Source organism: Akebia trifoliata, chromosome 14, assembly GCF_017979445.1.
Source record: "Akebia trifoliata isolate Shusen 1 chromosome 14, ASM1797944v1, whole genome shotgun sequence".
NCBI lineage: Eukaryota > Viridiplantae > Streptophyta > Magnoliopsida > Ranunculales > Lardizabalaceae > Akebia > Akebia trifoliata.
In genome coordinates, this window is record NC_141388.1 from 24,933,816 (window position 1) to 24,943,484 (window position 9,669).

The 9,669-nt window shown below is 35.0% G+C and overlaps 1 pseudogene across 1 annotated transcript; it reads left to right on the top strand.

Moving 5' to 3' along the window:
* Positions 1 to 3,060: 3,060 nt before the first annotated feature.
* LOC147386599 (protein FAR1-RELATED SEQUENCE 5-like) lies at positions 3,061 to 7,155 on the top strand (annotated as a pseudogene). The gene is made up of 2 exons (XR_015172143.1): positions 3,061 to 6,424; positions 6,515 to 7,155. The product of XR_015172143.1 is annotated as a protein FAR1-RELATED SEQUENCE 5-like (transcript).
* The last annotated feature ends 2,514 nt before the right edge of the window (positions 7,156 to 9,669 follow it).

Consider the following 9,669-nt stretch of genomic DNA (forward strand, 5'->3'; position numbering starts at 1 on the left):
CCCTGGCCTCAAAAAGCGAAGTGCATGCAGGGGAATACGATTTCTCCCTAGCCATTGAAGAAGGGAATAAGAAAAAATTGGAAAATAAAAGAAGGATAAGAGGAGAAGGAGAATAGCAAGACTCTAACTTTTGAAGTTCTCTTGAAGATATTTTCACTGAACGTCATTGGAATCGAATAAGAAAGGTTAATAATGGCAGGCAAGAAAACTCTAAGAGCAAGAAATCAGAAAAGGGAGACGAGTGGAGAGGAAAAGTAAAAAAAGAAAAGGTGAAGGAGAAATGGGTATTTATAGATCTCAAAGGCATCGAGATACTAAAAGAATAGAGGGTTGAGATGAATTTGACTAATATGGTAATGATGAGCTATCGAGACATTAAATGCACATGGGAAACGAAGAAAGGTACGAACGTGCGTGCGAAAGCAACCACAAGAAACATGACATTTGTGCGCGGTGCATAATTATGTCGTAGTAGACATTCACGCTTACCAATACTAGATAGTTGGCAATGCGCTGCATGAGAGAATCATTTAAAGCGTTGTCATGAAAGTTCGAACGATCAAACTTCAAATTTAATTCCGAAGGCTAAAGGTGAAAGGATAACTGAATAATAACGATCCAATATGCAGTTGCCACATGTCGATAGTTAATTAACTTGTCTTGATGCCTCAGATTCAAATCCAAATCACCAAGATGAGGTATTATGGAGGATATTTTTCAAAAAGAGACATGTGACAATTATGAGACAATTTTGCTGAATATCTGATTTAGCAAGGGAGATCAAAAGAAAAGTGGTCGGTTGGCATCTTCAACCGAGTTTTCGAGGGTCTAGGACGAAAATTCGAAAACATTGAATCCCTAGAAATCAGAAATTTTAATCATATTGGCGGAAATCAAGAAAAATCCCTAAGAGGGTGGAATTGTTTAAACGGAAAGAACGAAAATCAAAGAGAAAATTAAGAAAGATCTAAAGGAGAAAGCCGTTATAAATACGTGAATACAAGGCACAAAAAGGTATGTGATTTTCTCCATTAAAACTTTACACTAGTTTTTGTACTAAGATTTTGATTTAGGAGTCGGAAATGTGTTGTTGCAGATACACTTAGGAGTACAGGAAAATGAAACTATTCATCCAATGGAAATCTTGAGTTAGTACAAGTTTTTTTTGCATCTACAATGTTCAATCCTAATATTCTATCTCCTTCATCCTTCACATCTCAAAAACAAAATAGGAATTTTTGATTAAGTATGAGTAGAAATATGAAGGATTTTCTAGAAGACATTAAACATGGAGTTGAATAAGTTATAAATAAATTAGCTAAATGTTATACAAAATGGCTGATTTTAGATAAAAATTAATCAAGGGGTTTTGAATTAGAAGTTGAAGATGAAAGATTTAGGTTATTTATTTTAATTTTTCATCGACGACGTAAGTAAGGGAAGATGAGGGTATCTGTATTACGGAGACCAAATGTGGAGGGCATGTCTAAATCACATAATGGTTTTGGAGAGCGGGTGGCATGGAAATGCCGATCAGATTGGACGTAAAGGTGACAAAACGCAAAATATGGTGAATGGCCACGTCAAAAGACAACACCACACGCATGTAGCTGTTTAATCTTAAAAAAGAAAAAGAAAACGACACTCTATTTCTTTTCTTTCAGTATTGCAAAACGACAAAATTGACTCTTGCTATAAAATGACAATCGACTACATATTGATACTGTACATCCAAGCTGGACGAGAGAGTACTAGTGTCAACCCAGTGCACACTACGATTTTCTTAAAAATTGACGATTGGAATCAAGAAGATCCATCGCAACATCATTCACCTATAATTAAGGCCCTAGCCCTAACCCAACCTGCCTCTTGGATGTACCTTAAACAATAGTATATTAGTTGGGATTCGGGAATACTTTAGCAGAAAAAGTCCACATGAGTTGATAAAATAGGAAAACATCAAACATATAAATTAAAATATAATATATATATCTATATATATATATATATATATATATATTTGTATTAAATGATAAAATAACAATTATAAATAGTAATACTAAAAAATAATCTATTGATTTTAAAAAAACTAATCAACTAAATCATGATTTAATCCCCAACTATTAAATCTTCCCACTTTCGTGCCTAGGTTTTTGGGCCGTCCGATTATAACGCATCCAACGGTCGGGACTTAAAATCGCGGTTTTATAATAAAACATCGAGCATTTATTCTCGGCTCCCTCAAAATTGTTTTATTTGCTTTTAAATCCCTCAACCATCTGTCCTCTTCTTCTTCGATTCACTCTCTGCCTCACAAAACCCCAACTGAACCCATCGGACATCCTCTCTCTCTCGAAAACCCATTTCTCTCGAACGAGAGCAGCTCCCTCCCTCTCTCAGACATCCTCTCTCTCTCTCTCTCTCTCTCCGAACGACAATAAACGCCGTTCAGATCGAACGACAGTAACATCTCAACCCTCTCTCGCTGTCGCAGTCGCCGTCCATCATCTTCGATCGAACGCATCTCTCAAGTTTCAGCCGTCGGCTTTCGCCTCGAACTCTCAGCCCTCTCTATCAAGTTTTAGATCCTCCACTCCCGAAGCTTCTCGTCGTCTTCGGACCACTCTCAGCCCTCTCTCGCCGTCGCCGGCTGTCGCCTTCAATCCATCTTTATTTCGGTCGAACAGGTATATATTTAACTAATTTTTTTTAATCGATTGGGTTTTTTCCTTTTGTTTTTTTATTTATTGTTGTTCTTGAACTTGAATCGATTGATTTTTTTTGTTTTTTTGTTTTTTTGTTTTTTTGTTTTTGTTGTTCTTGAACTTGAATCGATAATGTGGATGGTTTTTTTTTTTTTTTTAACAATTTTTTATTTTTTTTCTGAACTCTCTTGATTTATTTTGTGATTTGAGATGTCCTTTTGTAACATTTTTTTGTGATAAATTTTATATACTATAAAATACAGATTCATTTAAAAGCAAATATATGCAATTCTATATATCCTCAACCTAAACTTTGTTTGACTCGATAACTCAAAAACTCGTTAGTATTGATTTCAAAATTTTAGCAGTGGTTGTTGCATAGAAGATTCTTGCAACTGGGCTTCACATATGGAAGATACAAGTCAAATCTTATATATCTCGCATGTGCCACTTCATATCTCAGCCTTTTTCTGATGTTCACTGAACTGAGTCAATTTTGGTTGTCAATATATTTTGGGGTCATACATTTGTTGAAGGAAATTCAGTGAGTTGTTTGAGTAAGAAGAAACCCAATGTAGAGCACACAATGGGTGACGGAGAACAGGGGACAAGACCCATCCAAAACTATCATATTCTATTCAGGAGCAACATCAATTAGAAGACATCATGATCCGAAGATCAATTACAAGAAAAAGGGATTTGCATTCAACTTACATATTGAGGATCACTAAGACGTCTTCAGGGAACCTTTGTTCATCCAAATTATGGAAGAAAACTCTCTATTACAAAAATAACTCAAAAACTCATTAGTATTGATTTCAAAATTTTTTCCATTTCATCAAAATGGGGGGTTCATCAAATGGAGAACAATAGTTTAGGTTTATTAACAACAGTTGCCGAGTACTTGTTAGCACTAGGTAATGGTAAGAGTTTTATATCAGAAGTCAAGGATGTTGTCTATAAACGACTTGTGAAGGATTTCAAGAATTTGGTTCAGCGGTTTCTTGGTGTAGTGAGGGATAAATTTGATATGTGCATTGAGAACAAAGAGTCGATGTTTATCCTCCAAACTTATTACATATTTCATCCATTGATTTGTTTTATATCCCCTTTTGTGTTATTTGAACTTGTGCATTGGCATCTTACGTAAAGTTGAGTTGAATGAGTCACTAAGTACAGAATCTTATATAATATAAAGGGGCATATATTGAAACAAGATATATTGAGACCATATATTCCAAATATGAATACGTGAGATGCTATCTCTAAGTACTGTTGTTTATGATCCTTGGTATCTCTAAAGCTAATTTATGTTATGATTGATGATGAATTGGAAGAATTTGTAGGTAACATGTACGACTGACTATTGTAAGAAATAATGAAATGTTAAAATTGAATCATTTATATTTTATTGGTCTTTTTTCAGTTGTAGTAGTCCATTATGGATAAGATTGGTGTTGACAAAGATGAGGGAATACCTATTGATGACATTGTGGGATCGTCGATAGTTGAAGTAGATAGTGATGAATATGTTGATTGTCAGAGTCCTAATAAAGACATTGAAGATCTAAAAGTACCTTATGTGGGGATGTTGTTTGACTCAAGTGAAGAAGCTCAAAAGTATTATGAGGATTATGGACGTCGACAAGGATTTTGGATTCGAACTCGAACCACTACTAGGTCACGACGTGGTTCAGATGAACCGACTGGAATAACATACGTTTGCTCACATCAAGGTAAATTTAAACCAAAGAAGGTAGAAGAAGAAGATGAAATCGAGAAAAAAAGAAGTTGTTCCACTGTTAGATGTGGATGTAACGCAACTATGCGTATTTTAAACGACAGATGGACCACTAGATGGAAAGTATCGATTTTTAATGATGACCATAATCATAAGGTAGTTACACCAGCTAGGAGAATGAAGATGAGGTCAAATCGAATCATGCCAAAAGCAGCTAAGAATTTAGTCGAAGCATTCCATAGAGAAAACATGCCAGTTGGGAAAGTGGCATCAATTTTAGGTGGGGACACGATCGGTTTCGATAACAGAGATTGTTACAACCATTTGAGAGATGTTAGACATATGAAATTAGAAGGGGGTGATGCACAATCAGTATTGAACTATTTCAAGAAGAAACAAGCCGAAAATCCACAATTTTTTTATGCGATACAATGTGATGACGAATGTAGGGCAGTTAACTTTTTTTGGGTTGATGGTCGATCACGAATGGCATATGAATATTTTGGGGATGTGGTGTCATTTGACACAACTTATCGGACAAACAAATATAATATGCCGTTCGCCCCATTTACTGGAGTAAATCATCACCTTCAGTCAATACAATTTGGGGGCGCCCTTCTACAAGATGAGACAGAGGTAACCTTCATATGGTTGTTTGAGACATGGCTAGAAGCAATGGGAGGACGTCATCCAGTATCCATAATCACAGATTAAGATTTAGCAATGCGGAATGCAATTGCCAAAGTGTTTCCCAATACCCGTCATCGTCTTTGTATTTGGCATATCGAGAAGAAGTTTGCTGAGAAATTGTCTCATATATACTCTCAAGATACTAATTTCAAAGGTAAAATGAGAAAATGTATATGGTCGACATACACGATTGAGGACTTTGAAAAGCAATGGAATGCAGTGATCGTGGAAAATAGATTGGAAAACAACGAATGGCTTCAACAATTATTTGAAATAAGGGAGTCGTGGGTGCCAGTTTATAATCGCCAAACATTTTTTGCTGGTATGAATACCACCGGTCGTAGTGAAAGTATCAATGCATTCTTTGATGGATTTGTTACTTCAAGGTCAAATCTCAAAGAATTTATTGTTAAGCATGAGCAAGCGTTGCAAAGGAATGTAGATGCAGAGAGTAAAGAAGATTTCATTTCAGAGCATAAGTTTCGATGTGTTCATAAGGGTGAGTTACTTTTAAAGCACGCAGCAAAATTATACACTAAAAATGTGTTTGAGAAATTTAAGCAAGAATGGGTCAAAGTGATTCAATTCAGAATTGAAGAAGAACGGGCAATCGATAATGGATATCAATTGTATGTGGTGAAAAGTAAATATGATGCACCTGAGGAGTTCATGGTGAAGTTTAATTTGAAAACATACGAGGGTACCTGTGAATGCAAAAAATTTGAATTTCTTGGAATACTTTGTCGACATTTTCTAAAGGTTTTTGCTCGTCATGACATTGATAGTATACCGTCCCACTATATTCTTGGAAGATGGAGACAAGAAGCTAACCGTAAATTCAGAATCACGGGTTCACATACAATGGGCAATGAAAATGAACAGTCAGATGCAATGAGAATTAGCTTCCTATGTCAACAGGCCACTAAATTGGCTTGTATTGCCGGAACTTCAATCGAGGGATACAAAATCTTTTTGGATGACTTAAATGAAACATCAAAAAAAATTGGAGAAATGAAACTTACAGTTGACGCATCTGATAATAAAGATGAGGAAAACAGTAATGATCAAATGGATTTGTTACTTTTGAATCCAAATATCTCACAAACAAAAGGTAGGAAGAAGGATGAGAAGGGAAAAGAAAAGGTTCAGTATGTTGGTAGATTGAAAAGCAGTATTGAGTTGGCCCAACAGAAGAAAAAAAGGAAGTGTGCATTATGTCAAAAACTTGGGCATGACAAGCGGATTTGTCCTGAAAATCAAAACAGAAAGCGGATTGGATCTATCGAAGGTAATTAAATTTATATTTGTAAGATAATACACATTTATATCTATTGAAATATGACGTAAGGTTTTTTTTTTCCTTCTTTGTTATTTTTAGTGAATGAGGAAGTGCAAGATTTAGATCAAGAAACTGATTGCAATTACGATGCATTGTCTTTGGGGTAGGACGTCGTTGCTGTGTGACTATAACAGTGGAGGGGCTGCGGTAGTGTCAATGGACATCAGAGACCAAATTTCAAAATTTTTTTTTTTTTTGAGTGGTTTATATATCTCTGTACTTTTATCTAATTTGAAGTATCTTATGTTTATGTAACAGATATGGAAGGGCTACAGTAGTGCCAATGGACTCATTTCAGTTAGATACTTTTTATTTTTTGTTTTAACAATTTAGAACTTGAATTCAAGGTTTAACAATTCAAAAACTTGAGTTTGACAATTAATTGGTCTATAATCTGGTTTGCCATGCGTTGGGAAATTTGGATGGAGTATAACAATAGGATTTTTCAATGAATTGGATAGAGGTCACTAACTGCTATTTGGATCTGACTTGGTTTCATGCTTAATTTTTGTTACCTAAGACAGAAATAAAGGTTACTGTAGTGCTGACAGATTCCGCGAAGCAAATGATTTTCTTGAGAAGATGGTTGAGAGGAATGTAGCCAATGTGGAGTGGGCAAGTATGAAGATGCTCTAGAGCTATTTCATCAGGTTCGTATAAGAAATTATTCTTTTAAACATTTTTTTATGTTTTTTATTATTATTATTACAGAATCTCCATTCTTTTTATATGTATCAGGTTGAAGCAAGGTGTACTAGAAAATGGTGATTCAAATATTCACAAAAACTCAAATATCAAAACCTACTTTCCATCAAAAACCCCAAATAGAAAATAATTAAAAGCTCCTTCATCCCTATGATATTGAAAACCTAAATACAATCCACACTGATCTAAAACCCAAACCAGCAACTTCGTATCTGAGATGTGGATTGAAAAATATAGCATTTTTTATAGTTGTGTGAGGACATGGACCTGTGGCATTGTGAATGTTCTGCTTTACCAATCTTCCCATTATTATTCAAGGTAGCATAAATTGGAGATATAGGTAATATTGCTGCCAAGGAGAATTTAGAAAAGCTAGATTGAATCCTACAATCTCATTCTAACAATCTAAAGGAGAGGCTAATATTTAATTAAGCAAATGGTTTAGGATTAAGCTTATGTCTCACTAACTGCGATGCTCATTTGTTGATTTTCTATGACAATGCTCTATGGAGGGAATAAAATGCATGTCTGGAATAGGTGGTTGTGTCTGAGGTTTTAGACATAATGTGGAATGGGTTGTTTTGTATAATGCTGTTAATCATTTCTGTGTTTTGAAGTTACCAATGGATCTGTTGATTCTCATTTGCCGATGTTCTATAACAATGCTATATGGATGGAATTGCACTGCAGAGCTTGCTGTTGGGAATGTTGTGAGGTCATGGGATTTTTAATTTTATTGTCCGAAATATAATAGACATAGTTATATTGTCTTTCTCTTGGTTGCAGGTGAAACAGTTTTTCATACATTTTTTAAGTAATCCTCAACGAAACAATGCGTCTCTACCCTCCGGCAGTGATGTTGATGAGGCAAACATGCAAGGATGTTAAGCTTGGGACACTCAACGTTCCGATTGGCACACAGCTTTACTTGGCAATGACTGCTGTCCATCATGATCATAAGATTTGGGGTGCAGATGCCGATGAATTCAATCCATTGAGATTTACCGATATAAGAAAGCATCTAGCCTCATTTTTCCCATTTGGAATAGGATCAAGGATCTGTGTTCCCATCATATGTGCATGCACCCATGCAGTTTCTAACCCTACAACCTCAATATGGTGCACACATTATCTTCACAAAGATTTGAATAGATGTGCTTGTGTGACTAATTTGGTGACTTTGTAATTAAAATTAAATAGTTGGTGACATGCATTTGCAAAAGTTTGTAGAGCAAATGACTAATGCTACAAAATGAAATAGAGAGCTTCTATTAACATACCAACTTTTACATGTAGCATACCAATCTATATGTTGGGTTTGAGCATTTCTATTGTATGGGATTTGATACCACCCACGTATGTACATTTGGTGTTGAATGTTTTTTTCCCCAAAGTTTCCAAGTTGGCAATTAGTGGTCGAGCTTTAGTAATTACCATGTGGTTAAATAGGAGATTGTAAATTGGTTGGTATCTATTGTCTGTGTCACTTTGTCACACTTCCTAATGAAATTGTTCCTAAGAGCATATAAAACTTAGTTATCTCTTCTTCTTTTTTGCTTTGGCGGGCCGCATGTACCAATCATGCTCATGTTAACAGTTATATGTAACCACTTTTATATGGAGGGACATACAAAACTTAGTCACTCATAAGTTGAAACTAAAATGTTATTAAGATGAGGTGAAGAAGTAGGTATGCATTTGCGAGCCAATTATAAGAAGTGCTATTGGGCTAGATTAGCGTTTGAGAACCATTCTGAATTTTGAGAAAAAGTTGATGATACCCTCCTATACTTAGGGCAGAGAGAAGAAGTTTGGGTATAGGTAGAATTATTTGAGAGTGGACAAAATGATGATTTATTATTTTTCATACGTAAAATGGCAAAAAAAAGAAATGCAAGTGCCATCTAACTTAACTGGTAAAGTCTTTGGGTGATGATAGTATAGACGTGGGTTCGAATTTTGCCAAAATTAAGTTACTGAACTCATTAAAAACAAGCGTAGCAATAAAAAAAAAATTACATGATCTAGATCAACTTCTCGTAAGAATCAAAACCTTAGTATACCTTAGAGGTAGTTCCATAGAAACAAGCTTCGAGCTCCCCTTTGGAATTGGAAGTTCATTTCAAAGCTAATCCAATCCAAACACATATTAGAGGTATCATTTTTTATGATACACTTTTAAGAAAAAAAATCCCCTCAATATGGTCTCTGTCACCTGAACTAAACTAGATCATATTCATGTTGAGCTCATGCTACAAACTCATCTGTATAGTGACATTATATTGTGGTACATTGTTTCCAGAGATTCTAGCTGGTTCTTTATAATTCACAATTTAATGAACCAATTATAACAAGTGAAACACTTCTTTCATATCATGCGTACAGGTACTTAAATAATTGTATTATGAGCATTAATGATCATATATCAAGAAGTGGAGAAACATTATGAATAAACAATAAATTTATACAAGTCTTATATTCGATAAGTA